The sequence below is a fragment of the Tiliqua scincoides genome, chromosome 1 (assembly GCF_035046505.1).
Source record: "Tiliqua scincoides isolate rTilSci1 chromosome 1, rTilSci1.hap2, whole genome shotgun sequence".
NCBI classification, from domain to species: Eukaryota; Metazoa; Chordata; class Lepidosauria; order Squamata; family Scincidae; genus Tiliqua; species Tiliqua scincoides.
Genome location: NC_089821.1, coordinates 310,187,483 through 310,205,621, shown reverse-complemented (window position 1 = coordinate 310,205,621; position 18,139 = coordinate 310,187,483). Strand labels below are relative to the sequence as shown.

At 49.4% G+C, this 18,139-nt stretch overlaps 1 protein-coding gene across 1 annotated transcript in view; it reads right to left on the bottom strand.

Moving 5' to 3' along the window:
* GNG2 (G protein subunit gamma 2) overlaps positions 1-17,808 on the bottom strand; it is a 65,532-nt gene extending 47,724 nt beyond the window's left edge. Inside the window, exon 1 of the mRNA XM_066610692.1 lies at positions 17,677-17,808. The gene's annotated coding sequence lies outside the window, so the exon portion shown is untranslated. The remainder of the gene's footprint in view (positions 1-17,676) is intronic.
* Positions 17,809-18,139: the final 331 nt, after the last annotated feature.

Below are 18,139 nucleotides of genomic sequence, written 5' to 3'. Positions count from 1 at the left end.
TGGAGCCTCTGCTGAAATGCCAACATGCTTTGCCCAGGGCTCCCACTCTGCCTGGGCTCCAGTGGCCAACCAGATGTCCAGAGTTGAAGCCTTTGGCACAGCCCTTGTCTTCACAGGACTCTGATCACTGCATCTTCTTCCATCCCAATCTTTCCCTTCCCTCTGCTGAATTACAAAATGTAAGCCCCTTGGGACAGAGACCCATCTCAGTCTTTGTAAAACACTACGTGCTCAGGAAGCTGCCTGATACTGAGTGAGGCCACCGCTCCATCCTGCTCAGTACCATCTACACAGGCTGGCAGCAGCAGTTCTCCAACAGGGGGTCTTTCCTCACCTGGAGGGGCTGCCAGGGATCCTGCAGGCAATGCTTGTGTTGTGCATAAGCTCCTCTGGACGTGGAGGTGCCATCATTTGTGTAATCTCCCTTAGAAGCTGTTTCAACCAGGGGTTATCCCCACTTCTGCTGGCAGCATGTTCCATCAGTTCACTATGCCTTGAGTGAAGGTCCTGGCTTTTCTCTCTCCCTATCTACTGCATCCATCCATCTGACATCTTTTCAGAGCAACCCCAAGTGGATTGGCAAGGACCCATGCTGACCTCACCCAAACTGGTAGCCACAAACACCTCCACTCCTAGCAGACAGGGAAGCCTCACAGGAGGCTTTTTGCCCTACACAGGAGTTGGGGAAAAAGCCCCCTTTGCGGGGTGTCAATCAGTCCAGGGTTCTTTCGGAGAAGTGAGAAGCTGCTCTGGCATGGCTGAGCCCAATTGCTATAGCAACGGCATGAGTCGAGTGGGTGGATTTCTTGAGGTTGTTTTTTTTAATGACTCATTTTTCCCCCCTCGTTTCTTGAAGTGGTCCCTCAACCACCATTTTTAAGGCTGAATTGTTTTAAAATAGAAACCCAAATACACAGGCACCCCCACCTCCAAATCAGTATGAACACTATTTTCCGAAGAGCACATACCGGAACAATAACGGTTGTAATCTTGGTAGCTTTGGCTTGCATAAGCCGCTCTGTTATGAATTGGGGGGGGGGGAAGAGAAGAGTATATATCAGGGCAGCTGCTGCATTCCTGGACAAAACTATGCAAATCCAAGCTTTCTAATCCAATTAACATGAATTAATTTGTAAATAGTTTAGAAAGGGAGAGATCTTTGTATACACTCCCTTTGTATACAGCTGGGATTCCATTAAGCTGTTTTTAACGGCCCAGGTGTGTTTTCTTAAACAAGTACAGGAAACAATTTGCTCCAGCCAAAGAAGAAGCCTTAGACAAGCTGGTGCAGGCGACATGGCATGTACAATCCACATGTTCAGGACTGCATCCACCTCGCCATCCACACATTCATCAGAACTTATGAAGCTGACTTGGTCAGTGATTTTCAACCAGTCGAAGGTCCCCAGCTGTGCCACAGAAGTTGGGAGCACACTGGTTGAAAAGAGCTGACAAACTCTTCCTTTACTACTGACCCTACAAACCGAGCAGCAGAACCCAGGCATGTCTCCTGGACGTCTCAAGTGACATCACAAGAGGTGAAGGTCATAGGGAAGACCAAAGAGGTCAGTGTGCCATGAGAAGAAAAACATTCAAAACTGCTGAGTCAGACCATGGATCCATCTGGGCCACTCTTGCTTGCTCAGGTTGACAGTAGCTCTCCAAGCCTCTCTCTCTCAGCCTTGACAGATGGATATGTCAAAACTGAATCTGGGACCTTCTACCTGCAAACTGGAATGCTTCCACTGAGCTGCAACCCACTCCCTCCCTAGTGGAGCCTCTTCTTAGTTTCCATGAGGATGTTTTATTTTCCACTTTTTTATCCTGCCCTTCCTCCAAGGAGCTCAGGATGGTGCACACGTTTCCTTCCATCCTTTGATCCTCACAGCATCTCTGTGAGGTAAGCAAGACTGAGAGATAGTGACTGGCCCAAAGTCACCCAGGAAGCTTCATGGCTGAATGGTGATTTATCTTATTATTATTATTATTATTTTATTAATTTGTACCCCGCCTTTTTACCCAACGGGCACACAAGGCGCCTAACAAACAATTTAAAAATACAACATAAAAAACAGTTAAAAACAATTTACAATGATTAAAAAGCTAAAAACAAAACAAAACAAACCCCGTGGATTTTCATTTAAAAAGCAGCCAGCCTGTCAACAATTAAAAGCTTTTTGAAATAAAAAGGTCTTCAGTCCACGCTGAGACGTTAGCAACGAGGGAGCAGTTCTAAGGGGAGGGTATTGCACAGTTCGGGGGCCACCACCGAGAAGGCCCTCTTCCTGGCCGCCACCCCTCTCACATCTCTTAGTGGCGGCACAGTCAAAAGGGCCGCCCCAGAAGATCTAAGAGCACGGGCCGGATTGTAGGGAAGGAGGCGGTCCCTCAAATACCCCGGACCCAAGCCGTAAAGGGCTTTCAAAGTCAAAACTAGCACCTTGAATTGGGCCCGGAACAGAACCGGCAACCAGTGTAGCCGCCCGAGCAACGGCACCCTGAGAGAGAGACAGACACAGCCCAATTATGAAACATCACTGGGGCCCACTGAGATTCCACACCGAGAGAGAGAGTCACGCCCGAGGGAATCCTCTTGCGCAAAGGGGCAAGACTTTGGCAGTGTCTCCGGAGACTTAAAAAACACACTGCTACCTGCAAGGAGCTTTTTCCTCACTTTGTTTAAGGACAGTTGGAAAATCGGGTTTCAGTGGAGGTGCTCCCAGAGGTGCGAGGGCAGGAAGGAAAAACTGAGCCGCGTGAGTCAGCGGGCAAAGCACAGTGCAAGTGCCCAACATTCCATCCACCATGCTGAGTGTCCCAGTGCCCTCTGGGCCCCAGAGGATGTCCCCAGGCTGGCAGCCATGGAGAAGGACCCCCCCCCCACTTCAAGCTGCAGAGGAAGACCAGTGTTGGCTATTTCACTGGAGGAAAACGGTGGGAGCCTGCCTGCCTTTTTTTATTTATTCACATTTTTATACCGCCCTTCCTCCAAAGAGCTCAGAGCGGTTTACACAGCTGCTTCTCTCCTCCTCCTTGTCCTCACAACAACCCTGTGAGGTAGGTGAGGCTGAGAGAAAGTGACTGGCCCAGGGTTACCCAGGATGCTTTGTGGCTGAGGGGAGATTTGAACCTGGATCATCCCAGGTCTAAGTCCACCTCCCAAACCACTACACCATCCTGGCTCTCTCCTGCCTTTCCCTTTGGTCCCAAATTTGGCACTGGAGGGGAAGGGGAGGGATCAGCCCCACCTCCATACCAGCTGAAAAACAACCCAGGGACTCAGACTGCAATCCTGTGTGTACACAAGATGCAGCACGCACAGAAAATGTTTGGCCTTCCCCCACTGGCACCAGTGGGCACCCCCTTCCAGAGGGGAGATTGGGAATGGGATTACAGCAGGGGCCAAGAGTCTAACCAACCCCCCCCCCCAAAGCTACTATCCCAATAGCTTCTACATAGGCACACCAGCCATTGCAATGGATTTAATGCAACCTCCAGCCGGGACCAAAGGAGCAGCAACTCTCCAGTGTGCCCAGCAGAGATCTTCCAAGCCCTGCCATACGACGCCCTTGTGACAATCTGGCACCTTCTGAATGCAAAGCATGTATTCTGCTCCTGATCTATGGCCCCAACACATAGCGGGGACTCTTCTGCTCTATCCACTATACCACACTGTCTCCCTGTTATGAATATAACAGCAAAAGCAGAAGCAAAGGGAAGAAGAAAAACAGAACTGTCTTGCAGAACCTGTGGCTGCTGCTATCACAACCACTCCTGGGCCACACTCTGATCAACTTACTGGGGGATACAGTCCACACAATGGGCCTTACTTCTAGGACCAGACACTTGTGCTTACCTAGAAGACCATCACCTTGAGAAAAATGGAACTTCCAAGTAAATATGTCTCAAGATAGGGGCTTAAACCCCAACTTGATTTTCCAGTTATTTTGGCACTGGAGCAACACTGGGAAAGGCATCCTCAGCGCTCATTTTTTTCTGGGTCCAAACCTCCTAGATCCAAGGTAGCCTTTTGCAGCCAGAAATGGAGGAGTCTTGCGGTGCCAGAAAGGATTTCTTGTGGCAGAAGGTTCCGTGGACAAGAGCTCATGCATGCCATCAATGGCACAAAGAGGGCTCTCGCCCGTAAAAGCTGCTGCCACAAGAACTGTGATCAGACAGAGAGGTGCTTGTGTGCCATGTCTTTAAATGGCAGTATCATTCCCCCCTTCATAGCCCAAGTGAAGACGGTCAGCATTGGCGACAGGGCTAAGAAGTCTTCGTGTCACTTATTTCACAGAGAACAATGGAGCAGAGGGCTGCTGGCACCAACTCCCCAGAGCTGGGATGAAGTAATTTCATGATACAGAGATCTGTGCGCCATTAGAAAGATCCCTTTATAACTGCCTTCTGAATAAGTCATCCCAGCACTCCACAGCACACTTTCAGGGCAGACTGAGGAGGCAGAATTTGCAAGACCCAGAGAGTTCATTCTCTCGGGACCAGCCTACTCCACTGAGAAACCATGACTTGCGCATTCCCCAAAGAGCTCAGGTGACACAAGCGGGTATTATCAAAGTGCACTGGATCAACCTCCTGTTTGCTACCCTGAACTCCCAGGAAGGAGATGAACTTTCTCCAGTGGGATGAGCTGCCCCGTTGACCAGTGCAGTCACTCTTTTCTATTACCTACCTGGTAAACTACCACCCCCATTTCGCCTGCGGAAGAGGTTGTAGGGATCTGAGGCTTTAAAAGAAAAATTGTTCGTGTGTTTACACATTTCTGTAACTCTATAGCCCCTCTTTTTACAAATGTAACGTTGTGTACAGATACAAACAAGACCAATAATCTTAAAATCACAACACTAAAAACAATTAACGGTAGTAAAACAAACCCCTGAACAATTTCAAGCAGTATAAAATGACACGCCAGAGTGAACCAGTATCCCATCACCTGCCTCCAACTGCCACCTACACCAAGGAGTAAATGTGGGCTGAATGTTTTCAACTTGCAACTGTTCTAGAAGTACAACTAGGCAGTGGTGAGCTAGAGGAAGTGCAAAGCATTAAGTTTTGCAGGTGCCTGAATGCGCCCTGGAAGCAGGCCCCTCCCTCTCCCCTTTGGAGCCATTCCTGGAGGCAAGAGCAAAACGCCTGTTTTGCTTGTGCGGCGAATCCAGGCACCTGCCAAACTTAGTGCTTTGCATCCCCATTCGCTATGCTAAGTCTGCCGTGAGATTAAATACCCCTTAAACACTCTAAAAAATTTTAAAAGGAAGCTGTAATGGTCCATTTTCTAACATGCCCACATCAGAGGGCAGGACAGGCTGCTACAGAATAAGCACTTTGTTCATGTGGAAAGCATTCAGCAGTGGAAAATGGGATGGATTGGGAGGAGAAGGGGACTCAGGCAGCGATCCTTGGTGCAAAACAAGGAGTCTTAGGTAGGAAGTTCTTAGGTAGGTAGTCCTAGGTAGGAAGCTGAAAGCTAGGACCTGAAAGGTAGCGTTCTCTGAAGTGCTACCTGTTCCACTCACAGGGCCAGCCAGACAGGCGGAGATCAGGGGTCTCAATGCGTGGATGAGACGGTGGTGTAGGGAGGAGGGGTTTAGATTCATTAGGCACTGGGGAACGTTTTGGGACAAGCGGGGCCTGTACAAGAGGGACGGGCTTCACTTGAACCAGAATGGAACCAGACTGCTGGCACATAACATTAAAAAGATGGCAGAGCAGCTTTTAAACTGATCCCTGGGGAAAGGCCGACAGGAGCCGAGGGGCATCCGGTTCGGGACTCCTCATCCCTATGGGACGAGGATGGGGAGGTTAGAGAACAACAAGACAAAGGCAGGGTAGGAGAAGAAATTGGCAAAGGTAGCGTGATGGGATGTGATAGACGGTTTGGCACAATGAGAGGATGCGGGGACAAAGGAGCGAATAAGCAGCCCATCCTAGGGCATTCCGTGTACAAATGCTTTTATGCAAATGCCCGAGCAAAGATGGGAGAACTGGAATGTCTGGTGGGAAAACATTGACATAGTGGGCATAACAGAAACCTGGTGGAATGTGGAGAATCAGTGGGATACCACAATCCTGGGCTATAAACTCTACAGGAAGGACAGGGAGGGGCATGTTGGAGGTGGGGTGGCCATTTATGTTAAGGAAGGAAAAGAATCCAGCAAAGTAGAGAATGAAGGTGGGTCTGACTCCATAGAATCTCTATGGGTTAAATTACAAGGCCTGAGGAGTGATGTAATACTGGGGGTGTACTATCATCCTCCGAACCAGAAACTGGAAGGGGACCTTGAAATGAGGAAACAGATCAGGGAGCTGACAAGGAGGAACAGGGTTGTAATCATGGGGGACTTCAAATAGCCTCATATTGACTGGGTCAATTTGTGTTCTGGTCACAAAAAAGAGACCAGATTCCTTGACATGCTAAATGACTATGCCTTGGAGCAGCTAGTCATGAAGCCCACCAGAGGACAGGTGACTCTGGATTTAATATTGTGTCCAGTTCTGGTCGCCGCATCTCAAAAAAGACATAGTGGAAATGGAAAAGGTGCAAAAGAGAGCGACTAAAATGATTACGGGGCTGGGGCACCTTCATTATGAGGAAAGGCTACGGCGTTTGGGCCTCTTCAGCCTAGAAAAGAGACGCCTGAGGGGGGACATGATTGAGACATACAAAATTATGCAGGGGATGGACAGAGTGGATAGGGAGATGCTCTTTACACTCTCACATAATACCAGAACCAGGGGACAGCCACTAAAATTGAGTGTTGGGCGGGTTAGGACAGACAAAAGAAAATATTTCTTTACTCAGCGTGTGGTCGGTCTGTGGAACTCCTTGCCACAGGATGTGATGCTGGCGTCTAGCCTGGACGCCTTTAAAAGGGGATTGGACAAGTTTCTGGAGGAAAAATCCATTACGGGGTACAAGCCATGATGTGTATGCACAACCTCCTGATTTTAGAAATGGGCTATGTCAGAATGCCAGATGCAAGGGAGGGCACCAGGATGAGATCTCTTGTGATCTGGTGTGCTCCCTGGGGCATTTGGTGGGCCTCTGTGAAATACAGGAAGCTGGACTAGATGGGCCTATGGCCTGATCCAGTGGGGCTGTTCTTATGTGCAGTACTCAGGACCTGGTTAGAGACGTCAGTGTTACTGAGCTGATGGGGAACAATGATTGTGCTGCAATTCGTTTCGACATGCATGTTGGGGAAAGAATACTGGGCAAATCTCTCACAGAAACCCTGGACTTCCGACGAGCAGACTTCCCTCAAATGAGGAGGCTGGTTAGAAGGAGGTTGAAAGGGAAGGTAAAAAGAGTCCAATCTCTACAGAGTCCATGGAGGTTGCTCAAATCAACAGTAATAGAGGCCCAGCGGAAGTGTATACCTGAAAGGAAAAAGGGCTCCACTAAGTCCAGGAGGGTCCCCGCATGGCTAACCAGCCAAGTTAGAGAGGCCGTAAAGGGCAAGGAAGCTTCCTTCCGTAAATGGAAGTCTTGCCCTCATGAGGAGAATAAAAAGGAACATAAACTGTGGCAAAAGAAATGTAAGAAGGTGATACGGGAGGCCAAGCGAGACTATGAGGAACGCATGGCCAGCAACATTAAGGGGAATAATAAAAGCTTCTTCAAATATGTTAGAAGCAGGAAACCCGCCAGAGAAGCAGTTGGCCCTCTGGATGGTGAGGGAGGGAAAGGGGAGATAAAAGGAGACTTAGAGATGGCAGAGAAATTAAATGAGTTCTTTGCATCTTTCTTCATGGCAGAAGATCTCGGGCAAATACCGCTGCCCAAACGGCCCCTCCTGAACAAGGAATTAAGTCACATAGAGGTTGAAACAGAAGATTTCAGACCTTATTGATAAATTAAAGATCAATAAGTCACAGGGCCCTGATGGCATCCACCCAAGTGTTATTAAGGAACTGAAGAATGAAGTTGCTGATCTCTTGACTAAAATATGCAACTTGTCCCTCAAAACGGCCATGGTGCCAGAAGATTGGAGGATAGCAAATGTCACGCTGATCTTTAAAAAGGGAAAGAGGGGGGACCCGGGAAACTATAGGCTGGTCAGCCTGACATCTATACCGGGTAAGATGGTGCAATGCCTTATCAAAGATAGAATCTCAAAACACATAGACCAACACGTCTTGCTGAGGGAGAGTCAGCATGGCTTCTGTAACGGTAAGTCTTGCCTCACAAACCCTATAGAATTCTTTGAAAAGGTCAACAGGCATGTGGATGCAGGAGAACCCATGGACATTATATATCTGGACTTTCAGAAGGCATTTGACATGGTACCTCACCAAAGGTTGTTGAAAAAACTCCACAGTCAGGGAATTAGAGGGCAGGTCCTCTCATGGATTGAGAACTGGTTGAAGACCAGGAAACAGAGAGTGGGTGTCAATGGGCAATTTTCACAATGGAGAGAGGTGAAAAGCGGTGTGCCCCAAGGATCTGTCCTGGGACCGGTGCTCTTCAACCTCTTCATAAATGACCTGGAGACAGGGTTGAGCAGTGAAGTGGCTAAGTTTGCAGACAACACCAAACTTTTCTGAGTGGTGAAGACCAGAAGTGATTGTGAGGAGCTCCAGAAGGATCTCTCCAAACTGGCAGAATGGGCAGCAAAATGGCAGATGTGTTTCAATGTCAGTAACTGTAAAGTCATGCACATTGGGGAAAAAAACTTCACATATAGGCTGATGGGTTCTGACCTGTCTGTGACAGATCAGGAGAGAGATCTTGGGGTGGTGGTGGACAGGTCGATGAAAAGTGTCGACCCAATGTGCGGCGGCAGTAAAGACGGCCAAGTTCTATGCCTGGGATCATTAGAAAAGGTATTGAGAACAAAACGGCTAATATTATAATGCCATTGTACAAATTGATGGTAAGGACACACCTGGAGTATTGTGTCCAGTTCTGGTCACCACATCTCAAAAAGGATATAGTGGAAATGGAAAAGGTGCAAAAGAGAGCGACTAGGATGATTACCGGGCTGGGGCACCTTCCTTATGAGAAAAGGCTATGGCATTTGGGCCTCTTCAGCCTAGAAAAGAGACGCCTGAGGGGGGACATGACTGAGACATGCAAAATTAAGTACGGGAAAGAGAAAGTAGCTAGAGAGATGCTCTTTACACTCTCACATAACACCAGAATCAGGGGACATCCACTAAAATTGAGTGTTGGGAGGGTTAGGACAGACAAAAGAAAATATTTATTTACTCAGCATGTGGTTGGTCTGTGGAACTCCTTGCCACAGGATGTAGTGATAGCATCTGGCCTGGCTGCCTTTAAAAGGGGATTGGACAGGTTTCTGGAGGAAAAATCCGTTACGGGTTACAAGCCATGATGTGTACGCGCCACCTCCTGATTCTAGAAATGGGTTATGTCAGAATGCCAGATGCATGGGAATGCACCAGGATGCTGGTCTCTTGTGATCTGGTGTGCTCCCTGGGGCATTTGGTGGGCCGCTGTGAGGTACAGAAAGTTGGACTGGATGGGCCTCTGGCCTGTTCCAGTGAGGCTGTTCTTATGAGTGTTCGAAGTACTTAAGACTGTCCCTGATTTCGCTTTTGAAATGCTGGAAGGTATGTTAAATCTCTTCTCTTCACAACAACCCTGTGAGGTGGGAGAGGCCAAGAGAGTACTGTACGAGTATCCCACAGCACCCAGTAAGCTTAATGTCTGAGCAGGGATTTGAACCTAGCTCTCCTCAGTCCTGGTCCCATTTCACTTCTGCGCATTGTCATTGCTGCCCAGAATGGCTCTGATGGGGAGTGGGAGGGGCCTGCTTACACAACAGGCTACAGCACCTGCAGTACTTACTGCTCTGCCGCCCCTATAGATGAGCCACTGTCTTGTCCAGAGTGTTTATGTCCAGGGGAAACAATAGTCTGGTTGGCTTGCACTGCCCCCATGTTTTCTCTCATGGACCTACTTTCCCTTGCAGCACTCGCAGTCTCCCCCTGCTTCAGCCCTCTCAACTCCACAGACCGAGCTCTGGGCCAGATCCGCTACCAGCCTCGAGTGGCATCACAGCTGTCTTGGTGGGAGCCACATTCTGCTTGGGCTCTCGCACCCTTTCACAGAGAACCAAGAGAGGGCTGAATGCTGCAGGTGCGGCTTCGCATTGTGAGCTGGGCATGTGGTGAACCACTTCCCTTGTGTGCTGAATGCTGCGCATGTCTGCATATAACCACATACGGAGCTTGCCAGTTTGGAGGTGTAAATTAGCTCTAAACTGCCTCAAATCATAACATAATGTGAGAAAAGCCCTGCAGATCAGGCCCAAGGGCCCCATCTAGTCTCGTATCCTGCTCTATTTTTTTATTTTTCACGTTTTTCTACCGCCCTTCCTCCAAAGAGCTCAGGACTGTGTACACAGCTGCTCCCCTCCTTTTGTCCTCACAACAACCCTGTGAGGTAGGTTGGTTGGCAACCTTCAGTCTCGAAAGACTATGGTATAAGCCTACTGCACCCGGTATTCCCAGGCGGTCTCCCATCCAAGTACTAACCAGGCCTGACCCTGCTTAGCTTCCAAGATTAGACGAGATCAGGGATGTGCAGGGTAACTGTTGCTGCTGAGAGAAAGTGACTGGCCCAAGGTCACCCAGGAAGCTACCTCTGGGAAGCTGACTAGCAGGGGAGAAAGGCACCCTTCTCTCCCACCTGCTCCCCTACAACTAGCATTCAGAGCCTACCTAGAGGCATTGCATAACCATCATGGCTAGAAGCCATTGATGGACCTGTCCTCCACTAATCCGTCCAATCATGCTTTAAAGCTATCCACGCTAGTGGCCACCACCACACCTTGTTGCAATGAATTCCTGACAGTATATGAGCTGTGTGAAGAAGGACCTCCTTTGGTTCATCCTAAATCTCTCACCTACCCGCTTCCATGAATGATGCCTGGTTGTAGCACTGCAAGAGAGAGAAAGAAAAACTTTGCTCTCCTCACACCATGCATGATTTTACAGGTCTCAGTCTTGTCCTCTCGTAATCATATTTTCCAAGCAAAGAAGTTCTGAATACTATAGTTTTACCTCATAAGAAAGGTGCTCTGCCCCCTTGTGCACATGTTCCAGTTCTGTGATACCCTTTTTGAACTGTGGCCATATCACAGATTTATATATGGGCATTATCTCTCACTGGCTATATTTGTATATAGCAGTCTCTCAATCCCTTTCTCAATGACCCCAAGCATGGATTTTACCCTGTTTACTGCTGCTGGACACTAGGTCTTCATGGATCTCTCCACGATGCCTCCTTGCTGGTTCGTCACTGACGGCTCAGACCCCATCAGCGTGTACGTGAAGCCAGGAGTTTTCACCCCCATGCAGGGGCGGATCCAGTGTTTGTATTTTGGGGATGGCCATGAGCACTACCAACTCCAGAGCCCATGACAACCAGGCAGGTAGACATGGGCCGCGGACCGAACTTAATGTCCTCCGTGGCTGAGGTTCGCTGGGTGGGTAAACCTGAGGCTCCAGCTTGGACTCAGAACCCAGATCTACCAGCTGGGTAGACCAGTGCTCCCAGATGAACTGGCCTCCATGGCTGAGGTTCGCTGGGCAGGTAGACCTGGGCTCCCTTGCCGCCTCTTCCAGGCAGGTAGACCTGGGCTCCTGGTCATGCTTGGACTGTTTTGTGTCCCAGTAGATCCTTTTTCCTCTGGCATTAGTTTTTTTTGGGGGGGGGCACACAGCCATGGCCCCCCTTGGATCCACCCTTGCCCCCTCATGCTTCACTTTACATGTGCTGACAATGAACTGAGTTTGCCATTTAGTTGCCCATCCAATTTGGAGAGATCCTTTTGGAGTGTCTTAGGTACTGATCCACATCTTTGTTTTGCTACGATACTTGATCTCCAGTCTGGGGTAAACAGCAACATGACCAAGTTTGCAGATGACACCAAACTGTTCAGGGTCGGTAAAACCAAAACAGATTGTAAAGCACTCCAAAGCTTGGGTGAGTTTGGATCCCTGGGCACCCAACTTTCAATGTGTGTGCAATTGTTCCAGATCAGTATCCCATCGCAGCTATGTGCTTTTTGGAGGAGATCTAGACAACTGTCAGATGTGGTCACTGGTGCAAACTCCCTGCACGGGTATCAGAATGATACTAGCTTGATGCTCTCTGACACAGCCCCATTCCCAAATTCTGAACCACCTCAAGACTGGTCCTCTTACTTCCTAAAAGCTAGAGTGATCATGGGAGGGGGGGCGGTCAGCACAAAGAGCAGGGTTTGCCACACCTCTGCCATAGATTCATTGGTTGATTTTAGACAAGTCACTACTCTGTTTTCCCAACTGTTAAATGAGAATAACAGCAATCAAACTTGCATGGTTGTTTTCAGGGCAAGATACAATAAAACTGCACACCATAATGGTCGTTTATTGCATTGGAAACTGCAAACAGGATCCAGTTTCCAGCTTAACTCTGAACGCTTTGGCTCCTAAAATGTGCATCCGATGCACATGGACATAATCAGAAAATGGGTACATAGCAAATCTATTTGCACATCAGGTACTGTTAAGCCTGCACCAGGCACTGAATCCTTACCCGCTGTGCCTCCTAGTCTCTAGAAACTACAGGTCATTTAGCCAAGGAGCTGCCTTGCCAGCATGTGCACTTGCCAGCACTCCAGCATTGAAACAAGCATCCAAAAGAAGCAGTCTAGTTTTTCCCCATGGACAGATCCACCTTCCCCTCTGAAATTTGTTTTCTCCCCTTTTAAAATCTGATTGACACATGCTATGGAGTGAGATGAAGGTCTCCTGAGATGGGACAATGGGCTGTATCCCAGCAGGCTGCAGCTGGTGAACCACGTAACTGGCATGGTCCCCCGAGTTAAAAATACAGAACACCCTCTTGCTAAGAGAAACTGGCACAGCAGGGAGTGGGCTGGGCTTAAACCCTTGTCCCCAAAGTGCTATTTTTCTCTGCCCAAGGAGGATATCTTTAAAATGTGGTGAGGAGGGAGATATTAAAATAACAGCATCTCCTACCTGGAGTCTGAAACAGCATGATCTGTTCTAGCACCAGAGGTTTCTACTACCTCAGTCAGCAGCTGCAGGTCCTGAACAGGCTTAATTAATGGGCATCCCCGCAACCTGTGTAGCCAATTCCATCAAGCTAATGGAACAACAGTAATAGAGGCCCAGCAGAGGTGTATACCGCAAAGAAAGAAGGGTTCCACTAAATCCAGGAGGGTGCCCGCATGGCTAACCAGCCAAGTTAGAGAGGCTGTGAAGGGCAAGGAAGCTTCCTTCCATAAATGGAAGTCTTGCCCTAATGAAGAGAATAAAAAGGAACATAAACTGTGGCAAAAGAAATGTAAGAAGGTGATAGGGGAGGCCAAGCGAGACTATGAGGAACGCATGGCCAGCAACATTAAGGGGAATAATAAAAGCTTCTTCAAATATGTTAGAAGCAGGAAACCCGCCAGAGAAGCGGTTGGCCCTCTGGATGGTGAGGGAGGGAAAGGGGAGATAAAAGGAGACTTAGAGATGGCAGAGAAATTAAATGAGTTCTTTGCATCTGTCTTCACGGCAGAAGACCTCGGGCAGATACCGCTGCCCGAACGGCCCCTCCTGACCGAGGAGTTAAGTCAGATAGAGGTTAAAAGAGAAGATGTTTCAGACCTCATTGATAAATTAAAGATCAATAAGTCACCGGGCCCTGATGGCATCCACCCAAGGGTTATTAAGGAATTGAAGAATGAAGTTGCAGATCTCTTGACTAAGGTATGCAACTTGTCCCTCAAAACGGCCATGGTGCCAGAAGATTGGAGGATAGCAAATGTCACGCCTATTTTTAAAAAGGGAAAGAGGGGGGACCCGGGAAACTATAGGCCGGTCAGCCTAACATCTATACCGGGTAAGATGGTGGAATGCCTCATCAAAGATAGGATCTCAAAACACATAGATGAACAGGCCTTGCTGAGGGAGAGTCAGCATGGCTTCTGTAAGGGTAAGTCTTGCCTCACAAACCTTATAGAATTCTTTGAAAAAGTCAACAGGCATGTGGATGCGGGAGAACCCGTGGACATTATATATCTGGACTTTCAGAAGGCGTTTGACACGGTCCCTCACCAAAGGCTACTGAAAAAACTCCACAGTCAGGGAATTAGAGGACAGGTCCTCTCGTGGATTGAGAACTGGTTGGAGGCCAGGAAGCAGAGAGTGGGTGTCAATGGGCAATTTTCACAATGGAGAGAGGTGAAAAGCGGTGTGCCCCAAGGATCTGTCCTGGGACCGGTGCTTTTCAACCTCTTCATAAATGACCTGGAGACAGGGTTGAGCAGTGAAGTGGCTAAGTTTGCAGACGACACCAAACTTTTCCGAGTGGTAAAGACCAGAAGTGATTGTGAGGAGCTCCAGAAGGATCTCTCCAGACTGGCAGAATGGGCAGCAAAATGGCAGATGCGCTTCAATGTCAGTAAGTGTAAAGTCATGCACATTGGGGCAAAAAATCAAAACTTTAGATATAGGCTGATGGGTTCTGAGCTGTCTGTGACAGATCAGGAGAGAGATCTTGGGGTGGTGGTGGACAGGTCGATGAAAGTGTCGACCCAATGTGCGGCGGCAGTGAAGAAGGCCAATTCTATGCTTGGGATCATTAGGAAGGGTATTGAGAACAAAACGGTTAGTATTATAATGCCGTTGTACAAATCGATGGTAAGGCCACACCTGGAGTATTGTGTCCAGTTCTGGTCGCCGCATCTCAAAAAAGACATAGTGGAAATGGAAAAGGTGCAAAAGAGAGCGACTAAGATGATTACGGGGCTGGGGCACCTTCCTTATGAGGAAAGGCTACGGCGTTTGGGCCTCTTCAGCCTAGAAAAGAGACGCTTGAGGGGGGACATGATTGAGACATACAAAATTATGCAGGGGATGGACAGAGTGGATAGGGAGATGCTCTTTACACTCTCACATAATACCAGAACCAGGGGACATCCACTAAAATTGAGTGTTGGGCGGGTTAGGACAGACAAAAGAAAATATTTCTTTACTCAGCGTGTGGTCGGTCTGTGGAACTCCTTGCCACAGGATGTGGTGCTGGCGTCTAGCCTAGACGCCTTTAAAAGGGGATTGGACGAGTTTCTGGAGGAAAAATCCATTATGGGGTACAAGCCATGATGTGTATGCGCAACCTCCTGATTTTAGGAATGGGTTAAGTCAGAATGCCAGATGTAGGGGAGAGCACCAGGATGAGGTCTCTTGTTATCTGGTGTGCTCCCTGGGGCATTTGGTGGGCCGCTGTGAGATACAGGAAGCTGGACTAGATGGGCCTATGGCCTGATCCAGTGGGGCTGTTCTTATGTTCTTATGTTCTTAATCACAGTGTTTTCTCACAGCTGAGTCTACTGAGAATCCGTTTCCGTAGATGACCCTGACTTGAAGTATGATGAGACATGCAGGAGGAAAGCTTTCCCCCTTTCTGCATCCATAACACTTGTAGCTTGATAAGCTCCTATCATGTGCTCTGTGGCTGTATTTTTTCTATGATGGAGGGATTTGCAGCCTGCCACACCTATGGAGGAGACACAAAGCCACAGGGAAAGCGAAAAAAAAGCCAAGTAGCTTTCTACATCATCGCTGAGTAAATCAATTGTATTTCAGTTCAGTCTATAGCCATATGGCAGAAAAGAGGATTAACATATGAGAATTCAGTGAAATCCAGTTAATAGAAAGGGTGGGCGTGGTGCAGCCCATCATGGCACCAATGCCCACTGAAATCAGGAGACAGATGTTGCTGTTTTAAGATCCATAGAATCCTACACCAACTCCCCCCCCACCAGAGTCCCCCTCCCAAAGAAATACAGGTTGATCTTTCAGCTCAGCCTGCTCTTCCATAATGGATTACTTTCAAAAGAGATCCCAAAAAATCTAGGTACGTTTTCCTATTGTCTTAAGGTACCAGCAAATCTGAAAGCTAGCCAGGGAATCACTGAAGAGACAGAAGTGGGTTTGATGCCAGCTCTTTCAACAGAACACGGAAAGAATAAAAAGCCATTAGAAATGATCCTAGGGGACAGAGACAACAGGTACCTTTGCCCAATGATTACTTATGTACCTAAATGCAAAGGACCATTAACTGTTATAGGTTGTGATGCTCTATGAACGCATGACTAATGTGGGAAGCCAAAGGAAAAAAAGAGGAGGGGGGACACATCAGCTCTGCTTCCTAATAAATATGACTGAATGCCCACCCAAGGTTGAAAGGAAGCGTCTTCCCGTTTCATTTTTCTCTTTAGCAGACCTGTTTGCATCACCCAGCAAATCAAGTCTCACACAGTCTGAACAGATACACAGACAGCTCTGTAGCTGGTTGGGCTGCTTTTCCGCTTCTCAGATTCTTGAACGCAAAAGATGCTTTAGGGCTACATCCCATTCCTCTGCTAGGCTGCAATCGGGTTTTTATTTTTAAGAGCCAACATCAAAGTCATCTGCATGAAAATAACTTTTACATCATTGACCTGGGTCAAATCATCTCCTGAAATGAAACAAGTGGTCATGTCAGGCTTGTCTGTTTCTTCTGAGAGGTGGTCAGGTGTGGGTGTTAGGAGGGGGGCCACTGGTGAAAAAGCTGATCTCTAGCTTTAACACACACACAAAGCCAGGAATGCCAGATTCCATTTATCCCAGATTAACAGGCAGTCTACACAGTACACTAAACTGAATTTGATCTTTGTTAGCAGAGTCTGAACCTATTTGGTCCACCACCTCTTGCCCCCCCAGCTGTTATTGGATTCCAGAACCCAACAGTCCATTTTATGACCGGGGCGGGGAGAGGACAAACCTGCTCCATTCAATGCCCACAGATGTGCATCTGTACATGCAGTTCAAATGCCACCCCAAACCTCCCTTCTGGGCAATGTGTTTCTTGGGCGCTTGGCACACATGGTGCCTGTGGAAAGGAGATCTCTTCTCCATTCCCTCTGCCATGAGGCCAAGAAGACCACCTATTAGGGTCTGCTCATCTGGGGAAATGCAAGAGGTCAGGATGGAGCTACCTCTTGACCAAAAGCCAGCCTGCCCAGTTAGAGGGGGCCACAGTTTGCAAGGAGACACAAAGCTCCTTTCTTTCTTGCGTTAACCCTGGGTGGGCTCATCAGCTCCCCCCACCAAGTTCATCTGACAGACAGACCCCCCCCATTATTAGACATGGGAGGGAAGAGATGGCAAACCTGGCATTGCCCTGACTGTCCATAGCCAGGAACAAAGAACTACGAAGGACCCCTCCCCGACTGCTGGAGCACGAAGGGGCGGCTGCCCCACACATGCATCGCGGCCCCTGCGAGCGACTCCCGGGCGGGGAGCATCGAATTCATGTGCCGGCAGCTGCAAAAAGTGGCGTAGCTGGGGGGGGCAAAGCAGTGGCGTAGCCAGAGGGGAGCAAAGCACTACGTTTTGCAGGGAACCTCACCGCAGCGCGCAAGGGGTCCCTCCCCCTCGGAGCCATTCCGGGCGGGGGGAGCCCAAAGGAGGCATGGGTGGGGCTCCCTACCGAACTTAGAGCTTTGCCCCCCTCCGGCTACGCCACTGGAAGGGAGCGCCTCCCCTCCCCTCCGCCCGGCACGATCCCGAGCTGCGGCTGGAGGGAGCGCCCCGCAGGAGCCGGCTCGAGGCCGGGGGCTGCAGCGGGGGCCCGTCCGGGCGCCTTACCTGGCGAGGCTTCTCCTGGCAGCTCACCCGGGGAGTCCCGCAGCACCAGCAGCCTGCGATCGCGGCGAGACCAGGCGCAGCCTCCACCCGCCCGCGACAGCGGCAGCAGCAACTGGCTGGAGCGGAGCAGCGCGCCGAGTCCCACCCAGCCTCGTGCGATCGCCGCGCCGCTGTGCAGGAAACGGCTCCGGCCGCGCTGCCTCCGCCTCCAGCCGATGCTGCCACGCCCCGGGAGCCGGCAGGTCCCTGCCCCGCGGAGCCTGCGCGCCCACGTTCCAGGCGTAGCTAGAGGGCGTACCAGTGGCGTAGCTAGAGGGAGGGCGGTGCGCTAAGCAGCTGGGGGAGGCTCCACGCCCAACTGAGCGCATCGCCCCCCTCTAGCTACGCCACTGCAAGCCCTGCTATGGAGGGGCAGGAGATCAAAGGGGCTCCATCTGAGGTTGGGGGAGGAAATACATGCTGG